Genomic DNA, 26352 nt, shown 5'->3' on the forward strand with positions numbered 1-26352 from the left:
AAAGGAGACGTTGTTTCCATCTATCTTGTTTTTTTCAAATGTGATGTTAGTTTTTGGAAGTACATTTTTTACTGTTTCATTTCTCTCTCCAACTTGGGAAATTTCAAGAGATGTCTATTTATTTTTTATACATATTTCTGAGTGTATTCACTGGTTTTCATGCTTTTGCAAGTTCAGAGTGCCTGTCTCATTCAACTTGGGATAAAATTAATCACACAGGAGTAGTATTATATGTTTAACACTTTGCCTGTATTGAAAAAAATCAAACTCTCCAGAGGCTGCTCCATATTCAATGTAGTAATGTTTATAAGAAACTTTCCATCAGCAAAAATGTTTGGTCAGATATATACGTATCTTTGCAGCTCCTCACTGGCTTCAGAACACAGAAAAAAATCCCCAAACAAACAAAATACAAATTTGCTTGCATTAATGAAATAGAGTAACTTGCTTTATAGAAGTTTTTGAGGGGTAAAAATTAATGAATGTTTGCTAAAATGTCTTCATAGTTAAGCTATGACTGTGTCAGGATGGCTGACACACAATATACATTCACAGCAGGAATACAAAAGAAAAACTAATGAATATTAGGGGAAAAAAACTAGGAAGCAAAACTTTTGGAGATTATTTCTTTCTTCTGCAGGAAATCCAAGCATCAGCCACTGCTCAGAGGAAGTTCTGAAGCAAATCAGGGAGAAGATGCCCTTCACTGCCCTACCATAGCAGAAACTCTGCATGCGATTCATCTGAATAAAAAGGCTTTTAGTCCCCACAGAGCAGTAGGCATTTCGATGCTGAAAATTTTGAACTAAACATCTATGTTTGGTCATATGAATCACGCAATAAAAATGCCTCCCTCTCTCCACTGTGCTGTACACTTCCAGAGTTGATGCAGATGTCCTTGTTGTACCTTCTGACCTTTAGGAGACAACAATAGCCATCCTAGATACCACCTCAGCATTAGTACAGCTGAGTACACCTGCAGCTGCTTACAATGCCCTCTTACCCTGACAGTAGTCTAGCTCTATCTTCTTGGGCAGCTGTGCACAAAAAACTCTCTCTGTGATGACCTGAGCCCATGGATACTATAGCTGTCCCAGCCTGTGTTGTCAGGTAAATCCTGTAAGACTCAACAAGTCCATATTGCAAGAGTACTTACTGACTGGATAATGATGCATCATTTCCAGTATAGTGGAATAAGAAAAATTACAAGCTAAGGTCATAAGGAAAAAAACAAAGAGGGGAATTCGGTAAAAAATATAGAACTGCATTTAAAATATTGATCAAAAAATGTTTCAGCTAGGTCTATAGAACATAACAGAAAATTATTTTGTAAGGTGAAAAACTATAAATACTTTTGATGATTTTATAAAACACAGACCTTCTCTTTTGCATTCTGAGCAGAAGCCTTGACAATGCTGACCTGTACAATCCATCTACCAGTGCCCTGAGCTTTCACTAGTCACCATTGCTCTATAACTATTAACTACACTTCTCATATTCTTTGAAATCTGTGTTCAAGCTGATACTTTTTGGCCTTTGTTTTATTAATTATATTTCTCATACTTCACTCAATTGTCCTACCCCCCTTATTCCTCACAGAAACTGACAAAAATAATAAATTGGACCTTTTCTTTGACTTAAATATAAAAACTTCCTGATACCGCTGATGTAGCTCTCTGTCTTCTCTCCTGTTTTCGGTTCCACTTGCGCTGTGGACACTAATTGAGATGGAAGAGCACAGCTGTTCATTAAAACACAATGTGTGCATCAACTTAGGCTCCTAAAGGAGTAATTCCTTCAATCTGTTTCAACATGTATTCCTCTGTGTGTATATATAGAAAAATAGAAGAAATAGAAAATTAAGGGCACAAGTCAAAGGGTACTAAATTTTACTAGGAAAAGGATATTAATTTAAAAATACCATCCAGTAATTTCTATCAAAATTACTTTGAAAGGTACTTTTCTCAAGAACGATGACAACTCAGAAAAGAAATATATAACGATCGCTGGAAGTAATTGGTATATCTAGAAACAACAGTTGAGGAGAATCAAAATCCAACATGACTTTTTGTTGGAGCAAAAGTATCTTCTGGAAAATGTCTTACATTGGCAACACCAGCCCAGTCTCTAGCAACAGAGAGCAGAGGGGAAGTAAGAACTAGTAACCATTGTTTCTCCCAGCTAAACCCCTAGACTTCAACTGTTTTCATCTCAGGTCATTTCCTGAACCAGAGAGAGTTTGTCTGTTTAGTAGCTTCCCATAGATTTTCCTTCCAGTTTGTCTAGTCTCCCTTCCATGTATCCATTACATCTTTTGGTGAGGAGCTCCTCAGGTCTGCTACCTAAATATTAGATAAATTCAAATGCACCATTTGTGAGGTAAAGTCAAGAGACACTAGTAAGACAAAACTAACTAAGAGTCATCCATCCTTTATTCTCATAGCATATACCCAGAACAAACACTGAGGATTTTCACAAACCTGTTACCCTTTCAAATGCAACATATTTACAAAATATTTATTTATTCTGCAGAAGTATTTAGGTTACTTAAAATTTTCTGATTCTCTTACCAAATGGCTCCTTTACATTATTACAATGGTCATTCTGTAAAGCTTTGACTCTTTTTATATAGATGTAAGCATTTGTTATTAGAGTCAATGTAATTTGCATGAATTTATAAGGCTGTCATTGCTGTGACACTTCTTGGCTTGTTTGCTTGGTTTTGCCAGAATACCATAGGTGGAACTTTAATTTTTGCTGCCTCATCCCAGTAAACTACTAGCCCCATTCTGTCTCAAGATTTTTCCATTGAGAGTATTTCTTTTACTTTGAAGAGAAAACAGATTGTGTTTTAACAGTTTACAAGCTGCATGAGGGGCAACCTACCAAATCAAAGTTTTAAGCTGAACTGTACCTTTTTAGGTCAGCTTCGCTATTTGCTCTGATTTTTTTCATGTTTTGAATCCTTTTATTTGTAAGAGAATCTACAGCCTATAAATCACTCTTCAGAAATACCCACAGCAGTATCTAACAAAGAAGTGAGCTTTGTGTTTGAATCTTAAAAGGGAACATTTTCAGAAGGATACTATAAGAACCAGTAGAAGAAATGATGAATCACTTAAAATTATTATATTGAGAGGAATAACTTTATAAAGATTTTTTGAGAAATGGTGAAAGTATAATGTTCTGATTTCCTGAATAAGTTGTAAATTTTTTCCAGAGGTTTTGCTCTCATTAATGTTATTTTTCCTCACATAAAGTTTATTTTAAGTCTCAGATGCCTAGGTTTCAAGGACTAACGACATAGATAGTGTGAGGAAGAGCACAGAGGCAGTGTCTTTGCATCTTAATTATAGGAGCCCTATTCATTCCAGCACTGAACAAAGCTACGCCCAGAGCATGGGGAGATAAATGTGGGAGCTGTAAGCTTGACGTCTAATATCTGCTACTGAAGATTTGGGATTTGATTTAGTGCCTCTATTGGAAGGTTTGAAAAAAACAGGTCTTCCATCTTCTTTTAATAAATTCATTTTTAGACCTGCAATTTACCTTTTTGGCAGTTTTACGATTCAGAACAATGGGCCTTTTTTCAGTTGTGTAATTTTTTTGGCTGTTTCTGTTTTCTCTCACATTTATAAACAAAAAAGTGGTGTTCAGTAATTTGCAGACTAGGGAAGCAGGAGATATTCAGAGCTCCCTAGTTGGAAAAGCTTTGCCATGATTCCTGAAGGCAGAAAATACTGAGGAACTATTTGACAATTTTTAATAATGACAAACCAGTACATGAACATTACCAGATTGTATTATATTAACTCTGTATACATATGCTATGTTGGAATTTCTCAAAAGTAACAAATTCTGAAGTGACATAATAGAGATAACTCCTAGCAGAAGGGAAATTTTCTGCAAGGAGGAAAAGAATCCCACAATGATATGACTTCACTTTTATTTCCTAGTAATGTTAAAATAAAAGGACATCAGGGTAGGGAGAGAAGGAATGGACAGGAGATGTTTCAGAGGACATGAAAGAGCTTATCAGAGGATAAGCTCTGGAGTCTAGTGATTCTGATAAGCTCAGGACACCAAGAGTTAGCCAAATTTGTGCAAGGCCAACACACACATGAACAACAGGTTGTGTGATGACAGACCACATGAAAGAATGTGATGGTTTCTATGGGCAAAGACAAGAGGGTTACATGTCTGCTATCTCTGCAGAGACTTTCTGGTCTTACACCAAGAGACCCCCTAGTGCATCAGTGTGACCTTCCACTTCCGAGTGGATTTCTCAGTTGACCTCCTCATTGTAGCTCCCACTGGGTAACTAAAAGTGAACTGTGTGATGAAAGCAGTAAATATACTGTGTGAACAGATATCTGGTATTGATAACAAGAACTAGAGCCTTTTAATAACAAAAACTTAGTAAACTATAGCTGTCTCAATAAATCTTCATTATGATCTGCCCCTATGGCTCAAGAACTTTTTGGGGGAAAAGGAGGTGACAAGATCAGCCTAACCCCTCTGCAAACATGCACTGCATCCTGTGGTGGTGGTTTTGAGCAACACATATACTACAACTGCACATTCTTAAGAAATTATACAACCTAACACAGAAAATTAACAAGAACGACACAGCTATTGGGCCAAGCACAGCAGTTTCTCTTTTGTATTGACCTTTCACTACTAACCTGGAAGTCTTGAGCACCTGGTTCAACCAGTTTTGAAATACATTTTAATTGCTTTTAAATGAACTGTAAAGGAGAGAACTGCTGAGATAGATGCAACAATTCTCTCATTTTGTATCACCATAAAACAGAAATAACATCATAGTAAATCAGTCCTGCTATGTATGCAAATCACAGTAGGTATTCTGTGCTCAAGTTCCATTTATTTGCTAGGAGGCAGCTGCCGGGAATGTCTCTTGGTCAGGAACTAACCTGAGCTTCACAGGGCTTTCATTACTTGCTTGTAAATAGATCTAGACAGGATCCAAGGGTGTGGCTGTTCCATGTACACATACCTGCTCTGATTTCAGTCTTCATATCCTATCTGCATTAGTGGTGCAAATAGGATAATTAAGGTGATAGTATGAGAGGTGTTTATAGGTTTTCTTCTACCCTCCGTCTTGATACCATCAAGATCAGTAAAAGGAAAAAGACTTTTATGTCTTTATTCAGGTTGCTCAGTATAAATAAAGAATATGTTGCTATCTATAGCAGATAGCTATAGCTATTGCAGATTGTGGGAGGAATTTCAAAATGATGCTTTGTTTAGTGTTTATTTAAGAAATGAAATCACAACATTCATATAGTAAAACATTTGTCTTCACTTGCTTCAGAGTTCCACAAGTTTACTATGTTAAAGGAAGCACAACTGCTGAACTACCATTAAATTCTGTGGATTCATAGTAAGAATCAGGGTTGTAGCCTTGTTCTTCTGATTCTTGCAGTCAACATCCTTTTCAGTAAATGAAAGTCCCACAGGGCATCTTTGCCTTTCCTTTATATGCAAAAAAAAAAAAAACAAAACCACCAAACCAAAACAAAACACACAAAAAACCCCACAAAAACAACTCAATCCAAACAATGTCATTAGGACAATTAAGGATCTAGTCTCCACTCAGTATGCATACATAACTCTGATTAACATTATCAGGAAATACAGGCTTACAGACTGGAGAATAGGTCCCTTAGCTCAGAATAGAGCATTAGTCTTGTATCTGAGTGTGTCCTTTTAAAAAATGACCCTTAAGTTTATCCCACAGCAACTATTTTCCCTTTTACTGCATATTTGAAACTATTTTAGTTTGAAGTGCTGTCAGGAAACTAAAATCTTGTTACAGAATTCCCCACAGAGTTTGAACCACATGTTTAGAGAATCACTTGATATTAATTGCAAGATATGTGGAAATAAATTCTGTGATACCCATGTGGATCATTTCACAGATGGCAAGGGACCTATATGGGTGTAAGAGGGAACAGAGTCAGTCCAATTTATGCTTCTTAATGCAATACCATACAAGCATGTTTTTGGAGAGAGGAAAAAGGAAAGGAAGAGGAATTGGAAGCTCATTTTGTCCCCTTGTTTTCTTAAATGTCATTATGACTAATGGTCCATAGATTTTTTCCAGATCTATATTGTGCTGCAACGATAACAAAAATGGAAACATTTATATGTAGATATGGACTCTAGTTAAAAAAAAATAAAATAAAATAAAATAATAAAACAAGAAATCCACAAACAAAAACCAATAAACTAACAAAAACCTCTCAGACAATTACAGAATCTTACTTCTGTTCCAATTTTCCACATTACAGAAGGGAGGAAACCTATTTAAGCAAGCCATTTATTGAAACAATCTCAAAACCTATTTCATTAACTCTTGTTCCTCATATGAGCTGACAAGGAAAATATTCCAGGTTTTGCATTCTCAGCTTTTTGATGGGCAAAATACTGTACCTCCCTCAGAGAAGTGCCATCATGCAGGTCTGCTTTCATAGCAAATTTAAACAAGAAATGCTGGACTAGTAATTAAATTCAATCACTCTGTTTAGCTAACAGATCCTGAACAACAATCTCTTTTTCCAGTAGAATTTGTACTTGTTTCTAACTTGCTGTGTAACTAACTTGAAGGCCATCAGGTCATTTCTACCTAAGTATACCAGAGATTGTCCATTGATTTGATATCAGATGCTGTAATTCACTTGTGTATATACAGTTCGATATCTCTTGTATTCCTCTGTGTGAAGTCTCTTATCTCTTCGCTAAAAATACATGTTTAATCCTGAAAAAATGTGATTCCTCTGGAAAGTTTAATAAAATGGAAAGTAATTAAATAATTGGTGTGTGGCCTAAGAAAGCTAATGCTCTTCATTACCTTTACAGAAAAAAAAATCTACTGAGGTCAACTGGAGTATTTTAGTTGGCTTCACAGAATTTTATGGCTAAAAGGAATCATTAAATCTTCTACTCCAGATGCCTTCATATTACATTTCATTCAATTAGCTTTCCAGTGTGTTCACTAACCTGTTTTGGCTAAAGCATATCTTTCAAAAAGGCATCCAACCTTGATTTTATAACCTTAGCAGTCAAAGGACTAGTCACATTGAAACGTGCTGTTTCAGAGATTAAAATCCATGAGAAAATGACATTTGCAAACTTACCCTTTTCAAGCATTTGAATTTGCTTGATTTATGTTTCTAGAAACTATCTGGTTTCCTTCCTATCATTGATAAGTTTTGGCCTTTTACGATCCATGATTTTCCTCAGAAACTTATTCATGGAAACATGTAATTTCTCACTCTCCCTTTTAAAAAAAACACCATATTTCTCTGTCTTCATACATCTTGAGCTAATTCTAGTTAATTAGGAGCTACCTTGATTCTCTAGTTTAGAATCATATATCTGAATAAGACACAAAATATCTCATTCTTTTTCTTCCACAGTTTTAAAAAAACAGATTTAGAAACCAAAGTAAAAGAGCAATTTCAGCCAACAGTCATATTCAAATGTAGAATTACCTAAATATATCCTAAATATGAGTCACTGTTTCCTAATCTGTAAATCAGAAATCAATTTTGCCCTTTTGCTATACCAGCACACAGGACGGTTTCTTGTCTGCTATAACCACTTCTTGGAGGTGTTGCTTTCCAGAGCTGTAGCCCCTCATTCTGTAATAACAGTTCCATACTTCAGATTTAGATATATAATTTAGATGTACTACACAAGTATGTACTACACAAGTATGATTCTAACTTACGTTATTGCTATGCGTTTCAAGCATTTTCTACTGATCTTCAGCTGTCTCTCTCCTCCATTTAATGATGAACTCCTGCACTGGGTGTTAGCATGTCCCTGGTACCTAAGGCTAACTTCTTTTAACTCTGTACAAAGTTAAATAGAAAATAAGGGCTAGTGCCTGGCATGGGTGAGTTCCAATCTAGCAAGCTTGTACATTTGACTGAAAAGAGTAGGAAGTGCTGCGATAGAAGACATATTACATCATTCTCAAATGCAACTGTGCCAGCAACAGCAGCTGGGAAGAGTATGGGGTTCTAATTACAGATTGCATCAATCTCTGTGAACAGAAGCAAATCTCCTTGCTAGGTTTCAGAGTTGCAGCTTGCTTGGAGAGGCATAATGGTTTAGGATTAAATGTTCATTTACAATAGGATGACATTATAGGATGTAAGCAGATGTTGCATGTAAGAGCTTTAATGATGTATATTTCAGTTCACCAAAACTTCAAACTTCTAAAATTAAGTCTTTATAAACCCAACTGTAAGTGTAAGGATTCCTGCCCTTATTTTGGGATGCAGAATAAGTGACTGGAAGAATGTTCTCTGTGCATGTTAAGTAAGATTATAAACCAGATACAAAGTCCTTAGATAAATTTTATGTAAAACTCACGGTGCTGTATAGAAGCATTTTTCAAAATAGAAGTACAGATAAATCACGAGCACTATCCACAACTACTACTTTCTTCAGGAATTACAGTGCTTCAGAATAGAATTTTGCCTCTGCATTCCTTGTCCAGTAAGAAGAAGCATCCATACATTCACAGAATCACAGAATAAAGAGTGGAGGTGTAGGGGAGCAACAGGAGCTGCGCTGTGAAGGTGGATGAGCAAGAGCAGGGGTGGACTCCAGGACTGTGTCCTTATAAACAGGTATCACCCTGGAATATCCAAGCAGGCAACCAGGGCAGCTATCATGACAGTGGATCCAATAAGAGTAGAAAAGTCAGGTCCAAGACAAAATCAACCCATGAAATTCAGCCAACATCAGCTGGGGACCAGGCACAGATACATCTAATCTCAGCTCAGCACCCAAGCCCATATGTACACTGTGGGAGATAGTCCCAGAAGATCCCAGGTGAGGCTGGTCAGAACCACTAAGGACTACTAGTGCCCTCAGGGCCTTGACACAGAGATTCCTTTTTAATTTTTTTCTTTTTTATGCTAAGTACACTGCCTCTGGCATGTACTTGTAATTACTTTTCTTATATTTTGACAGACATGTACAGCTGTGCTTTTGAAGTACCTAAAATTCTTATTAATATGGGTTTATTCATTTCAATAAGAGCAATATGCAATACCTATTCATAAATAAATATGAAATTGGGTCACATTAGTTCAGTGACAGCATTTTATTTGTGTATTAAAGCTTCTTATGAAAAATTAGCCAGAAAACATGGAGAAAAATTCTCTAAGTGGCCTCTTAGGATCTATGTACAGAAAGTAGTGGGTTTCTCCAGCCACCCAAAACAACACTTAAATGCTGAGCCACATGGTCTCAAGGAACCACAAAAAGTCCAGTGCTCTCTGAGGGCTTCTCTCTCCTTGTTTGCCATTTGTATGCACACACCTGCTTCCAGCAGCACGGCTCCATCCCTACAGGCGCTTCCCAGGCACAGTATGTTATTTTCATTGCTATGGCATGGAGAGCTTGAATTTAACACAGACAGTACTTTTATTTAAACACTGCACAACTCTAGCAGTGAGAGTTTGGCTTTGACTGCAGACCAGAGCCTCGGGCTTGAAAATAGAAGCCAAACTTTGTTCTCTATAGCTGCAACCCACTTCCATGCTGAAAAATAGCAACTACTGTGCAGAAGTTGTGCAGCTTCACAAGGATAGATTTTTATTGAGAAGAATTACTCCACAGAAGAAAATCTTACTATTACTGAGGTTTTGAATAAACATGGTGACATAGAGCAAAGACAATTAGCTAAATTTGGAGCACAGACTAAAATCCCTTCACCTTACATTGCTGAATTTGTCTGTTTTAGGACCATAGCTGTCATCAGAGAAAGATGTTTCCACAAATAAATTAGAACACTAGTGGCTGGAGGTGATTTTTTTGTCTACTGTCCATAAGAAAAACTCTAAGCAACTATGTAGTCTATGCTAGGTGATTTAATCTGAGACTAGAATAGTAATTGGTAGAAACTTTTTTTTTTTCAATTTCATGAGTGTACATCCCTCATGAATGCTGCTCAGTAATTTGTCTTCTGACCAACACAGGGTTCTGTAGGCCTGGAAACAGCACTGGGAGAAGATGGGGCTGGTGAGATAGGGATGGTTTCATTAGTCTAGTCCTGCTGTGAACCCAAGAGTTTGTCTTGTATTTATTCTTCATTTTTATGCTCTCTCTGCGTAGGAGTACCAAAATGCATAATATTGCCTTGAAAAAAAATTTTGTTTTTTAATTCTTTTCCTAGATTTGTAACTCACCCAAAAAAGACTATTTTTCTTTGTTATCCCTCTTCATTAGCCCTTTTGGGATATTTTTTAATAATTTGTTTCACAGGCATGCCCACCTTCCTTTGATGTCTTCTGCTCTATGGTCACCCTTCTCAAAGAACATTTTTTCCCCTGTCATTCATTCATCTATTCTTATCTCAGCAACCAGAATATGTCCCTTTTTCCATGTTTGTTTTGACATACTTACTTTTTAATTTTGTGTGCGAATGTTATTTTTCTCACTGGCTGTCTTTAAGTATTCCACTGACACAGAGAAAGCACAAGTTTTATTGTGCCAGATTTTTAATACTACTTTTGTCAGACCAGCGCCTTTTAAAATAGTTAATCCAATACTTCTCAAGTCAAGAAGGTTTGCTCTTCTGAAAAAAATTATTTTATCATCCTGACAGTATTATAAATGCACTGCCTGGCTGCTCAATCAACATTCCATTAGAAAATACTATTCTTCTTATAACTCTATCATTTCAAATTATAATTGTACCAAAACCTGGCCTACAAGTACTGGCCCACTTATATTGTTTTGTTCAAATATGAAAAAGAAAAACAAGGACCTTGTAAAAGCTCAGACTTTTCTGAATCTAAGTAAAAGACTAACATGGTAACGGCTAAACAAAAGCTATTGCCTGTGTTGTCTTCCTTTCCCATTCCAAGATAATATTATTGAAAAAAAAAAAAAGTGTTATTCTGATAGTTCATCTTTAATTTAGACTTCCCTGGAATTTGTCAGCTTAAACCAGAGACTTAACACTATTTTTATGCAGCTTTTTTATACTTAACAACAGACAATCCATTCTGCTGCGGAGCAGTAAACAAGCTCACTGCAAGATGCCAATTGAGAATCACAATGGGAAATAACTGATCTCCTGTGTGATATTAGCTAAAATAGTGTGTCCTACAGCCAACCTTGAGACTTGGCAAAACATTGTTTTGTGAGAGATTAACTCACGCTTAATACAAACTGCAGCAAAGCCCATATATTATCAGATAATAGAGGCATTTTTAAACAATTTTTGTTTGTTGAGAGGCGATTAAAGCAAGCAGTCATATATATCTGTCAAGAGACATCTGTGTATTTATAGTTCACGTTCACATGCCCACGTGCACGACTGTGAAGTAAAAAAGAAGCTAAGAACAACTTTTAATCTGACCTCTGCTTTTGTTACCACTGATACTGGCATAGTACTGAAGTACTGTTGATTAATTTAGACACGTAAGGAAATGTTCAGGGTCAAATCTACCTGTTTTCTCAGGCAGATATGGGCTGCTGTAGCTCACATCAAAACAAAAGAATTGTAAATCTGAAATAACTGTCAAAGGGGTTGCTGGTGGTGTTGTTGATGCTGAGTTTCTAACTATTTTGATTTAGAAAAATAGTCCTACGCATCTAAAATGTGCTGCTGATGTTTTCAAGTAATCTTAGTGAAACACTTTCATTACATGGCAGTAAGACTGCAAGGAAAATTTATGAAGAGTTGTCTCTTTACGTCTATCAAATACTTGCTTTCTATCAAAAGTAATCCAAAACCCCAAACCAACTAACCAAACAAACAGCCAAAAAAATACAACAAAAATATCCCAACCTTGAGATCGTATTAAAAGTTCAGATCTAGGTGACTGGAAGCTGGTGAACATTGTCCCGATTTTTAAGAAGGGCAAGAAAGTGGACCCCGGAAACTACAGGCCTGTCAGTCTCACTTCAGTGCCTAGTAAAGTTATGGAGAAGATTATTCTGGGAAGTACTGAAAAACAGCTGAAAGACAACACAGGTATTGGTCTCAGCCAGCACAGCTTCATGAGAGGAAAGTTCTGCTTATCAAACCTGATTTCCTTTTATGACAAGGTAACCCAACTAGTTGATCAAGAGAAGCCAGTTGATGTAATCTTTGGGATTTCAGCAAAGCTTTCGATATTTCCTCTCACAGGATCCTTCTGGACAAAATGTCCAGCTCACAGTTGGAAAAACATATCATGTGGTAGGTGAGCAATTGACTCATGGGTCAAGCACACAGGGTAATAGTGAATGGGGTAACATCAGACTGCTGAGCTGTTACCAATGGGATTCCACAGGGCTCCATTTTAGGCCCTGTGCTCTTCAACATCTTCACAAATGACTTGGAAGCAGGACTAGAAGGGATACTATGCAAGTTTGCAGACAATACAAAAGTGAGAGGAGCTGTTGACTCCCTCAAAGGCAGGGAGTCCTTGACAAATTTGAGGACTGGGCAATCATCGACCATACAGACTTCAACAAGGGAAAGTGCTAGATTCGGCTCCTGGAATGGGGCAACCTTGGATGTATGTACAGACTAGGGAATGAGATACTGCAAAGCAGTACCACAGAAAGGGACCTGGGGGTCCTGGTCAATGGCCATTTGAATATGAGTCAGTAGTGCCCTGGCAGCCAGGAGGGTCAACCGTGTCCTGAGGGGCATCAGACAAAGCATCACCAGCAAGTCAAGGGAGACGATTTTCCCACTCTGCTCTGCACTGGTGCAGCCTCACCTTGAATCTTGTGTGCAGTTTGGGCATCACAGTATTAGAAAGATATTAGGCTCTTAGAGATCATCCAAAGGAGGGCAATGAAGATGGTGAAGGGCCTTGAGGGGAAGCGACATGAGGAGCGGCTGAGGTCACTTGGTTTGGTCAGTCTGGAGAGAAGGAGACTGAGGGGAGAACTCATTGCAGTCTACAACTTCCTCATGAGGGGAAGAGGAGGGTTCAGGCACTGATCTCTTCTCTGTGGTGACCAGAGACAGTATCCAAGGCAATGGCCTGAAGTTGTGTCAGGAGAGGTTTAGGTTGGATATTAGGAAAAGGTTCTTCACTCAGAGGGTGTTTGGGTACTGGAACTCCCCAGGGAAGTGGTCACAGCACCAAGCCTGACAGAGTTTAAGAAGCATTTGGATAAGGTTCTCAGGCACCTGGTGTGACTCTTGGGGATGGTTCTGTGTAGAGTTAAGAGTTGAACTCAATAATCCTTGTGAGTCCTTTCCAACTCAGCATGTTCTGTGATTCTGGGACTCTTACTGGGGTTTCTATTTGTTTGATGGTGAAAAAGTATTAGATAGATAACTTATTTTACACTTTATAGCTAGTAAACTAAGGATAATGCAGCACTTTGAGTTATGTTTAGCTTATTCAGGCCATGGAGAAGGTAAAACACACTGTGACAAAGAGAAAGTCATATAAAGGGAACCATGACTCAGGATACCTGAAAAATACCTCTCTTAATTTAAACAGATTCACTGGGGCCACATGATTCATAATCTAATGGTTGTTCTTTTGCCAGTAGAAAAGGAAAAAGTTTGTTATTCTAAATTTCTTCATCTTAAAGTTATCCTGAATGTTCCTGCACAAAGAATGATTACATTCAGTGTGAAAGAATACTGTAAGGAAAATAAAGGAACTCCAGTGGAGGGGAAATAAGATTTATCAGCATTATCAATCCAAATCGCTCCAAATGTCCTATTTCACACAAGTAGGATGCTGTAACTGGAGACATATCAGCTTACACCAGTCAGCATTATTTCATTTTCTCTTGCCACCCTCTGGCTGAGAATTTCTGTCTTGTACTGTTCAAGTTGCTCTGCCACCTGTCAGTGTTATCTTGATAAGTACCTTTCCTTTTGCAGTTAAAATGAATGGTAGGTCATGCATATGAAAAGCATTCCTATTTCTTGTAAATGATCAGAGCACACATTATGTCCTGGGGTTATCAAAAAGCCCCTATGAATATGTCCAACTGTTCTGGTACTGAGGTGATGCTTAAAGTTGCACAGTATGGGCTTCAGGTATTGCTGATGTTAAATGCTTTTCTTTGACTGGGAAACTTTTATCAGAGAAAGCTATTATCTGCCTTACCTCCCGGACAACACCATAAAGCCAAAGATTCTCTGCTGCTTTTTTACCAAGTACTTGATAGATTTTAGTTACTCATTCTTCTTTGTGTGTATGGATGGATATAGATATACATATACATATAATGCTCCCCATTTCATTCTGCAAATGGAAAATTAACAATAGATAATTATCTCCATTTATTGCACCTGCAGGCACAGTTCCCTTTGTAAATAACATATAAACAAAATGTGCTATTTGAGCGCTTATAATATATATTCCCAAACCTTACTGTTATTTGAGGGGGAAAGCGACAGCAGAAGCAATATTTCCATATCACAAATTCATGTGCAATATTGACTCTTCTACTCCAGTTACTTTAGGGGCTACCTGCTCCGTAGAGTTTCCTAAGGTAGGCATGACAGCAACATCTGTGTAAGGGCACTACTAGATCTACATGCCTAGAGAATGGAAAAGGCAGTGTAAACATAGTTAGCATGTAATGGAAAAGCATTCTTCTTCTCCTTTTGGCTGATTCTGGAGGCATGGAGAAACAGCACCCATGCCTAGAAATTGCTTCACTAAGCACTTCATGCCAGAGCTTTATGGTAATAGTGCAAGTCGGGACTCAGATACGTTTCCAGGAGATCTTAAAATGCAGTAAATACTGACAGATTGTGACAATCTTATATTTTCTCTGGTGTGTGTCAGACATGATTGCCTGTGTTGTAAGATGGGTAAGCATAAAAAAATAATGATATTTCCTTCACAATTCAGTTTTGACAGGCTGTACACATCAAGGGAGGTTTAGGTGGGACATACATTGCATATTTTTAAGGGACAGAGCAAGGAAATACTGCCTAATTTCCATCACTTTGCTTCATCAGGAAGTAAGAGTGAATTTATTACCATCTCTTCCATCTCCTATGCTGAAAAATGTATGTTTCAAAACAGCCTAAGGAGTTTGTATTATATGTCCCTAATTTCCTAGAACTTCCTAACAGTGAAGCCTAAAGCAACTTGGATCATATTATGAGCATGTTTAAAGATAACCTACGGCCCTAAGTGCCTCCCAGAGGGGATTCTTTGAGGTAGGAAATTCTTGGCCAAAAATGCAATGACTTAACATTGTTCGAGACAAGAAGTGTAGGAAAATGAGGTCAAATAATAAGTACTGAGTTATTGACATTCCTGTGGTTTCTCTGTGGAAGCACTGGGTAGCATAGCCTAGCTGATAATTAAAGTTTGTACATATTGTACAGCTTTCCAATATCAGTATGATTTTCTCTCAGATAAAGCTTGAATCAGAAGGCTAAAGGTCATGGCCACCTTACATTTGAACATATCTGTAAATGTTTGCCCTTGTACAGGTTACAAGCCTTATAAAAGCCTGCTAGGTGGGGGATTTTTTTGTTTGTGTTTTTCTCTTCGTTGACTACAGCTCATATATTGCATAGAAAAGCTATCTAAATTAAATCTGATATCCCGTCTTACTTAGGTTTATTGCTACTATCTGATTCAAAGAATTTTCTAATCCAAGTGTTGCTTTAGTATTGGACTTTCATAATGAATATGCTAGAAATTTAAATTTTCCTGAACTCTTGGATGTGTATATGAAATACTTTGTACTTTGTACTCCTCATCAGCACCACTAGCTGATTTCTCTTGAACTATTAAATAAAGTGACACTAAAAAGCAGAGCAGCAAAACCATGCTTGTTATCCTCAGCAGCAAGAGGTGTTATTTCTTGCATGTAATAATGCATAAAGGTCCTTATCAGGAAAAAAACCAGCAGTCAAGTGCCAACAGTTAAACCATAGGAAATAAAAGCCTCTTACTTTACAAGCAGAGTGGATAGAAGAAAAAAGACAAAAAACAAGACTGAAAAAATTCCGCAAAGGAGAGAAGTCAAGGCAATAGGCACATCTGATACGATCAGCACCAGTCATAGTACACTCATTATCTAACCAGGTATGTTTCACTGGAACCCCACACCATTAGATGAGCAAATATTTTGCCTTCAGAAAAAGTCTGAATGATCTGATAACGGGCACATGGCAGGGTATAATTGTCTCACACTTTAATCCTGGCTTGTTTCACTGCCTAGCTCAGGACGAATCACTTTTCACCCCTCAACATCTTCTAAGTGTGAATAATTATAGCTATCCTACTTCACAAAGGTGGTATTAGGAACAATTTAATTGATGCCTGTGCAGTGCTTTAAGAAACTTGGGTGGGTAGATCAATGCTAAATTAGAGTAGGCAATTATATTCAGCCTGAGGGAGAGAAATCAATATCCATATGGCAAGGCAGGAGGAATAGTTTCACGAGTCTCTTTTAAATCTCCCTTACTCCACTCTCACATCTCTGTATTTTGCATACTTCCTTGGAATTAGTTCTGGACAGTGCTGGAAATGATGAGAGTGCAGTCAGAACACATGAATCCACATCTGTGGGCAACAACAGCCAAAATGCTCTGCGTGAGACTTGAAGAGAAAGCAAACAGAAAAAGTGGTTACAGCTGAAGTTCTTCCATATTGTGTAAAGTATTTACTTTTACACACATACTTGGATTTTTAATCACGTTTTACCTTTTAGAGGAATATTAGATTTCTAGAGGAAACATGAAAATGCTGACCCTTTGTTTTTACATTTTATGGCATAATTTTTTCTTTTCTTTCCTTTGGAATAATGACTTAAACTTTTACATAGTTACCCTCTCCATAAGGTTATTTTTTAAATGAAGTGAGATAATACCTGACTGGGTCATTCACTGATTTTATCTTAGGAGCTGAAAAAAAAAGTCTCTAAAGATAATGTTTAAGCCTAAATACATAACTTCAAGTAATAAATATTTTCAAAATATTAGATTTATCTCAAAACAGTACTGAAACATGAAAACACCGAAATATGGTTCTATAGGATTTTTCTCATGTACGATAGGGGAAAAAATACCTACAGAATTTATGGAAAAGCACACTTTTTACAAAAGGAAATAATATATACATATATATATATATCAATAACTAAATTTGTTGCATTCACAGGACTCAGAGCACAATTTAGCTGTGATCTGTGCAATACTCCAAAGGGTTCAGAGAGCTGTTTTTTTCTAGGAGATGAGGACTGTTCTGGTGAGGGGGTGAGAAACAGAAAATGTAGTGATCCTATAATTATTAGTGCAATTCCTTTGGGTAAAGGGGAGGAGCTGGCAGCTGAAATTACGCTAGGCTACCCCTGAAGCTTGAGATCACCTTCACTTCTCAGGTCCAGAGCCAGAATTAAACAGCAACTCAGATTTGGAACTGGATAGCACATCATATCAATACCAACAAATGTATTCCTGGAGAATGCATACACGCAAGCATACATGTGTGTTGCACTTCATGTTCCTGGAAACCATTGGGGAGATTTTCAAGTGAAGACTGGGTTATATTAGAACTGGGGACCTTTTTTTTCTGATGTTTGTTGCTAATGAAATATGTTTTGCAAACTTGGTTCAAAAGCATATTGAATTTCCATAAGTTAAAAGGGTTGAATCTTTTCATAAGAAAGTGCTTCTACCTGAAATTTTTCTCTTTCCTGTTACTGATGATGCTGTTGCTGGTTCAGGGGACTTGCAATTAAAAGTTAAGTGGAAGTTTTTGTTTATTTTGCAATAAAATTCTTAAATATTTATGAAGTCTAGCTCGCCTTGAGGAAATATAAATGAATTAATAATTTATGTGGTTGTTTTGCAGAAAATTAAAGGTTGGGAACAAGTGTTTAAAAATTAAGTCATCCACAATCTAAGATAGCAGATGTTATTTTGTTAAAATCTTGCAAACAACAAAGTACAATGAGGAATTATCTTCTCCTTCGTCTAACTGAAACCTTAAAGATTCATTACGATTGAGCAGATTCTAAAGCCTGAGGCTAGCTAATGTCAGAATAATGAAGAGGAACTTATATTACGTAGCCCAGATTTTTTGTTTTGCTTTGTTTTGTTTTTGTTTTATTTTGTTGCCTGCAGTGAGAAAGACTCTGTATGTGTGTATTACGTGGTGGTTGGTATGATATTACACTCCCACAAAAGTCACCGCATACTTCATTTGTAATCCTACAATAGAGTCCCCTGAAACTGAAATGTGTGCACATCTACCTGTGTAAATAGTAACAATAGTCATCATCATCATCACCATCATTATAACGAAATTTTAGATGGAAAAGAGATACTGCAATTACATAGCTTAATAACTTCAAGATTCTTACTCCTTTTTTTCCCAAATCACTTCTTTTTTCTTCTTTTTTCCTTATAAATGACATCTGTCTCTAACCCTCACTTAGTTTAGACATTATATGTAGCCAATTTTGGTCAGCATAAGTCATACAGGTTCTATAATGGGTTTCCCTCTTGGCTTTAATAAGCTGCCTTGTCAATACAATTCCAAAATTCTGCTTCTGTATATTTAAATGTCATCCAGGACGAAATCTACATTGAGAAGCTGTAAACAAATTGTCTTGCTGGTACTAAGGCCAGGCATGCAATCTTTTGGAGTCATATTTTTATAACAAAGTTATCTTTTTAACTACCTCACCTATGTCCTAAACACGGTCCAATCATTAGTCCTACTTCTGGACCTGTTTCCAGCACAAGGCTTCTACTAAAATCAGTGCAAAACCCTCAAACCCCTTTCCTCCCCCAAAAAAACCCCAGAAAACAAACCCATAAACAAACAAACAAACTCCAAAAAACCCAGCACACAAAAAAAACACCTATCAGAACTTGAACAAAAATCCATTCTACAAATATAAATTCTAAGAGTACTGTATTCACAGAATTGTAAACCAGGACCTGAAGAAATCATACATTAATTTCTCTTCTCATTTTTTTTTTCTCTCGTTTGAGTGTGACTGCAACTGCTTATATAAAACTTTGTCATTTTGGCAATGTAAAGACATAAGCATATCAGTCTGCAACCACAACTGCAAACATAGAAGAGATTTCTTTCCCCTTCAAAGATCTGTACAGCAGAGAAGATGAGAGAATTTTGTGCTTGGATTCCATCTAATAAGAACCCAAAGGATTTTGATGCTATTAAAAATGTAAGTTGAGACAACTTCAATTTAAATAAAAAGTATATGCAGGAAAAATATAGTCGTAAAGGGGTGCTTTTCAAGATACTATGTGAAGATTTAGCAATGTGATTCCTGAGATGCAAATAAAGACAGAACAGCTAAAAATTTTTACATTGCTTGATAATATAATTCAGTTCAGCAGTGTGGCATTTTCTACTCAGAGGAAGATGCTAAATTATGGTCGGTATGGATATCTAAGACTGTAATTGCACAGTAATAATAAATGAGAAACTTTCACAAAAACTACATACATAACAGTTCATAGACTCAGTCTGTTCCATTTTCCTTCTAAATGTACATTTTCAATCAGCATTGCAAAAATCAATCTCTTTTTTTCTTGTTTTTATTTTTTCTGTTCTAAGTAAGAGTTGCTGTTTATGAGATTGACTATTCCTAGTGATTTCAGAGGAAGTTAGGTTTGCCTAGTATGCATATCTTAATAAAATGGTAGCACTCTGGATAAACTGGAGCACTTTAAAGTAGAATCACTTTTCTAAATATTACATGTAAGGGAAATAATGAACAGTTTGATTTGATAGCATTAGAAGCTTGCATCTTTTAACTTTCTCTAGATGTACATTTCCATATATGTAATCTTTCCGGTTTTCAATGTTCTTTCTTCTGAGCAAATGAATCTCATATTCCCACTGCTGGGGTTATTTTCATCATTTATCTTGTCAGTGCTAATCAACACAGTCAAAATATAAATCTCGCCCCAAGTTCTTAAGGGTCCATTACAACATGCCAACCATTTTGTTCTCCTTTTCCAGACACAAAATGTAACTTATGGGTATGATCAAGTGCTAAGGGTTTCCCACATGATACAGAGCCTTGCTGTGACAAGCAGCAGTACTGCAAAGACAGATTATTAGAAATGTTCAGATTTTGAAACAGTTGGTTTGATTTGCTGCATGATATGGTTGAAACTCAGAGTTATAGCACACAAAAAACATCAGGGGTCTGAAATTTGTTCTTGTTTGCAAGTGGTTGAGAGGGGAGAAGAAAGAAAACCTTTTTTTACCTATCGTGGTATAGAGGAGAATATCTAACATGCCTTAGAATATATGATGCCTCACACCTTGAAGTTCAAGAGTCAGATCTTTACTTGGTTATTTACTCAATCTGAAATTAAAATCTCTACCTTCTTCCATCCTGATAAAACTTCTCTGAAGACTTTTTATAGAATATTTCAGTTGCAATGAAACATCATCTCATAACAAAGTAAAAATAATTTTGGACCAACATCGTTAACTGATACACTGTTAAATACTGTGAAACTTTATGTCATTGCACCTCTAAGACAGAGTAGTTTTAAAATTGTTCAGATGTCTGAAGCTCTGCTGACTTCACTAAAACAAAATCCCTTATAATTCTACTGAAGTTCTGGCACAAAAAATCTAACAAAAAATGTCAAGCACTAAATGAAAATGACTTATAATTTTGTTTCTCAAAAATCTCTTTTTATCTAGTAACAAAAAGTAAGACAGAGAAATATTTTGAGCAGCTGTTAATGTATCTGACACTTCTTCCAATTTTCAAATAACTGGAATTCACAAACAGCTGGTTTGCATAATATCTACAAGAGTTGCAGATTAGATGCAAGCTATCACTTTCAACAGGACTAGCTAATCTGAAAGTGTGTTCTCCTTTACATTTAAGCAGTCATGTCTCATTACACAGCTAATGTTCTATTACTCTGTCTAATGTAATATGACATGACTGGTAAAATTCGAGGAAGCAGACAATTTTTCGTATTAAAAACCCACTCTTCCTCTCTCTGAACTGGTTGTCAATTCCATTTTGAATGCACCACACTGTAATCTTACCTAAATCACTTACAGGGGAGAGCTGGAGAACATAGCAGCTATCTTACCACCAGAGGAATGAAAAGCCAAATTTGTAACAGCTTGGTATGTCACTTTTAAAAAAAAAAAGTACATCATGACATATGATATTTGTTTCTTTGAATTTACTTTGAAATCCTGTTATGATTGAATTCAAGGCTTTTATCTTCTGTTTATATATTCAACTACCCACATATACAAAATATAATCAGGTTGTATTTTTTTAATTAAGAAAAACATCACTTAGATAGAAATTAAGGAAAATATATTGCGAAGTTTGATTATTTTTTTTTTTTGGAAATTGAGTACTTAGAATTGAGAGCAGATGGAAATATCTCAGTTCAGCGCATGTGTCATGTATATAGTCCTTAGAAAAATGCGATTCCCATTAACTTTGGTGAGTGACCTGTTTCAGTAACGATTTTGGACCATCATAAACAAATACTTCTTTGCCACATCTATCTGGAGTACGAGAAGGGCTGTGTCCTAACCTGAACGGCAGCTACACCATAATCCTTGGGTGGATAGATTTGATTCTACCTGTTGTCTTCAGCAGGGCTAAGACTAAAATAAGCTGTTATTTCATTTTTAAGATTTGGGACCAATATATTGACTGAAGTCCTGTGTTCTATGTGAGGCTGGCATCCAGAGAAAATAAAAAACTTTATGTCGGAATGTACTTAAGTTTGATATAAGAGAGGTTTTGAATGAGACAGTGAGACATGTGATGATCTTTCTTAAGGAACATGGAAAAATAACCAGATTCATGTGGAATATTTCTAATGCCACCAATCATTACTTAACAATTCAGGACAATTTCTCAATCTCAAAAGTAACCAAGTCTGACTAAGTCATTGACAATAATAGGAGGGGTTTATACAGGACCAGGAATACAAATTAGGCTAGTAAGAAGAAGCAATGGTCTTACAAAATCGTGTTCTCCCACAGTTAATGGCAATCATGTGTCTGGCTACATCTTAGAAATTCTAGTCCCTCTATTTGGTGGCACCAATAATCTCTACTTCCACATTGCTAGAAACAAAAACTATTAATAATATCATTTAACCAATCCTGTTAATTAAAAATAAAGGGGCATCACTAAACAAGTTTCTATTCTGCTCTGATGTCAAGTGCTTCTTTCTTTCTCCACTTTTTCTATCAGTCAGACAGTGTCTTTGGAGACAAACTCCCTGTCTTGGTAGTAGCTGGGTTAGGTATTAATTTGACAAAGGTGCTTTATATGATAGAACTCATTTGTGTTTTGATGCATCAAAGATGTACAGTCATGAAGAAGAACTGTAACAGATGTTTCTTTTTCTACTGAGATTTCATAAAGTTTTTGAAAATTAGAAGAGGAAAAGTAACAAAAGTAATTCTTTTACTCAATGACTTTAGATATATATTTAGGGGTTTTGACAGTCATAATAGTCTTTTCTTAATTATAGGTAAGCTATATACAGCATATATATATACATAATACCAGGAAACCATTATTGATTGTGGAAGGCACCAAACAGAAACAGAGACTATACCACAAGTGGAGACAGATCTACAAAGAACATAATGAAGATGAAGTTTAAAACTATGGACTTACACACTGGAATGGACATCTGTGAACAGACCTTTGAACCTGCTTGACATGGACAATGTTGTTTCACCCCCATTAGTAATGTTAATGCATGTTAAAACCATTGTACCCCAGTTGTAAATTCATATTTTATTCCCTTATAAGTTTTCCCTCATGAACCCTTTCCCCTGATTGGCTGTTGAATCCCCAGTTATGATTGGTGAGATTTTGCCGCAGTAAGGCGGTCTCACCACACCCCCCAGATCACCCTATAGGTTAAAAGTTAATGTATTCCCTTTATTGTTCCCCTATTGGCTCACCCTTTATGTCAATCCCATGCTCCTCCCAGTTTCTAGACCCTTCCTTCCTTAACCCTATATAAGTCCTGTTCGCCCTTTGTTCTGGGCAGCACCCTCGCGGCTCAGCGCCAGGAAGCGCCCTCACGCCTCCTGTACCATCAATAAACCTGCTGCAGACTGCGAACCCCCTGAGTGCTGTCAGTCCTTTCCCACTCGGGCTGCGGCATATGGCGCCCACGCGCAGGGCTCTGTAGCAGGTTCCTCACATTGAGGAAACTCCAGAGTGCCTGGCTGGGATACTGGAGGCGCAGCGGCTGGAGGCGTCCTCCCCGGCAGTCACCCTCAGCTGGACGGCGAGCAACGGGTCGGTAACCGGCGGTCTCAAACGCACCTCGTTCTGCTGCGCGGAGCCAGGTGAGCGGCTGAGGAAGTCCCTTCCCTCCTTCCCCGATTCTCATCCCCGCAACCTCTGTGTGTGCAACTTTAACACCATGGGAGCCCGTCTCTCGGCACCGCAGAAAGCTATTTACCACCACTTAAAGGCCATACTCGCACAACTGCCGACAAGCCATCCCGTCGACAAAAGAGCGTTAAAGACCCTGGCTAAGTGGTTGCATTTAAAAGGCGAGCTAGTCCCGGAGGTGCTTAACGTCAAAGACTGGGACAGAATTGGTTTTTCCCTCTGGGTGGAAAAAGAGCGAGGAGATTCTACGGCTGGTGAAGCGCTAATTGCGTGGAGGCTTGTTCTGACGGCTCTACAGAGCCGGATGAAGATTAAGAATTCCAAGCCGCGTGATACATCACCGCGGCGCGCTCAAAATGGCGGGGGACACCTTGATTTGGGACCTTCTTGTTCCTGGGCGCAAGATGACGACGCGGCTGAGGGAGAAGGGAGGAGTTACCGGGTGGCGCGAAAAGCCAAGGGGCGGGGGGAACGCGCCGCGCGGGAAATGGAAAAAGCGCGCGGCCGTGACGTCGGCAATGGGAGGCACCCTCGTAGTCCCCTGGCCACGCCCTCCCCTAGCTTCCCTAACGTCATCGACGTCCTCTGGTAATGACGAACTATCCGGACGCGACGTTGTTTCCTCACGCGTGACTTGCTCCCGCAAAGATGGCGGCGCCCATGGTAAACACCGGGCCCACCACTCCGGTAACCTACAAACCCCTGATATCTGGAAAGCCTGCAAGGCCCAAGCTATGCAGGCAGGGGATACGGAATTTCTGCAGGCATTTCCCGTGTTTTATGACAATCCCAACACAGCTCCGGAATGGTTTCCTATTTCCTATCCAATTTTGCGGGACATTAAAAAAGCAGTCACAGACTATGGACTCGGAGCTCCTTTCACACTGGGACTTTTAGATACCTTGTTCCAGGTACATACATTAATACCCTACGATGTGCGTGTAGTAGCGAAAGGGCTCCTTACTACTATACAATACTCGGTTTTTGAAAGTGAGTGGAAGAATTTAATCGTTAAACATGTTAACGAAAAATTACCTAAGCGCAAGGCCCCTACAGATCACCTGATTAATGTTATGTTTGGGGAAGGCCCCTTTACCGACAAGCGACAGCAAATCGGAATTAGAAGGGAATATCTCCAAATCTCCCAGGATTTGGGTTTACAAGCAATTAAAAAAGTAGCGGATGCATATACCACCACTCCCTCATTTACCCTAATCCAACAGGGACAAGACGAACCATTCATTGACTTTATCTCCCGCCTCAAAGAGGCAATCGTTAAACAGGTTTCCCAAAAGGAGTCTCAAGACATTTTATTTCAAAAACTTGCTATCGAGAATGCTAATCAGGAGTGCCGGAAAGCTTTGATATTGCTTAAAAACCCCACGATCATAGATATGATCGAAGCCTGCAGAAACATTAATTCAAACACTCACAAAGCTAACCTCCTAGCTGCCGCTCTTTCTGGTCCAAATCGTTGTTTCCATTGTAAGCAGAAGGGCCACGTGATGAAACAGTGCCCTGAACTCCAGAACAAACCTACCCCTGCTTTACCCAAAACCCCATGCCTGCGCTGTGGCAAGGGACGCCATTGGACAAAAGACTGTAAATCTGTTACTGATGTCTATGGCAATCCCTTGCCACCTAAAACACCCAATTTGCAGCGCAAGGTCTCCTTTAAATCACAGGACAATTTACATCAGTTGGGAAACTTCCAGCAGAGCGCCAGGGGGGGCGCTCCGACACCAAATTCCCCAATGAATCAGAAACGGTTCTCAATGGCTTAGATGAACAATCATCTTCCCCTCCCTCTGATATGTTACCCTGGATTCAGTTATTCCCCTCTTCTCCTTCTACTATTTTGTTAAATGAAGCACAAATAATTGATGTTGTTCCTTCCTCTATGTTACCATACAATGATGTTTATTTAGTTATCTCTACCCAATCCGGGATAGCCAAAGGTATCTTTATTGTTCCTGTGTTATGTATGATTTTAAAAACGGATGTTTTCTCTATTTCAGTTAATGTTTCTTCTCCCCCTGTTCATGTAACCAATTACGAACCGATTGCTCAGCTAATTTCCTTTACTGCCTTATCAGAAGCAACGCCTCAGGTGTATTGGACCCAGTCAATTACATCCCGACCACTTTTAACGTGTTGTTTATCTTCCTCAGATATCACAAGTCCATCACGCGTGGAAGTGACAGGCCTTATGGATACAGGTGCTGACGTTACTATAATAGCAAAAAAAGACTGGCCTTCCACCTGGCCTCTAAACCCCACACTAATTAACATCAGCGGGGTGGGGGGCTCACAATTTCCATTACAGAGTAATATGGTTGTACGCATCACAGGACCAGAACAACAATCAGCTTCAGTATGTCCTTTTGTTCTCGACATCCCCCTCACGTTGTGGGGAAGGGATGTCATGGTACAATGGGGAATAAAACTCACATCGGTTTTTTAACAGGGGTCACTGGGGAGCTGCAGCTTCCCCCGCTGGTCTGGACCACCTCAGATCCAGTCTGGGTAGACCAGTGGCCCTTGACCGCCGAGAAGCTGCAGGCATTGAATAATCTCGTCGATGAACAACTAGCTTTGGGTCACATTGAAACTTCTACTAGCCCCTGGAACACTCCTGTTTTTGTTATTAGAAAGTCCTCGGGATCTTGGAGGCTTCTCCAAGATCTCCGCAGGGTTAATGATGTTTTAGAACCCATGGGGGCCCTCCAGCAAGGGATGCCTTCACCATCTATGCTCCCCGCTGGGTGGCCCATGGTAGTGGTAGATATAAAAGACTGTTTCTTTCATATTTTCCTTAACCCAGTTGACTGCCCTAAATTTGCATTTTCTGTTCCTTCCCTCAATCTATCCCAACCCCATAGGAGATTTCAATGGAGGGTTCTTCCGCAAGGGATGAAAAACTCTCCTACTTTATGCCAATTATTTGTGTCACAAGTTCTT

This window comes from Myiozetetes cayanensis, unplaced genomic scaffold (assembly GCF_022539395.1).
Source record: "Myiozetetes cayanensis isolate MyiCay16 unplaced genomic scaffold, myiCay2020 scf2-11, whole genome shotgun sequence".
NCBI lineage: Eukaryota > Metazoa > Chordata > Aves > Passeriformes > Tyrannidae > Myiozetetes > Myiozetetes cayanensis.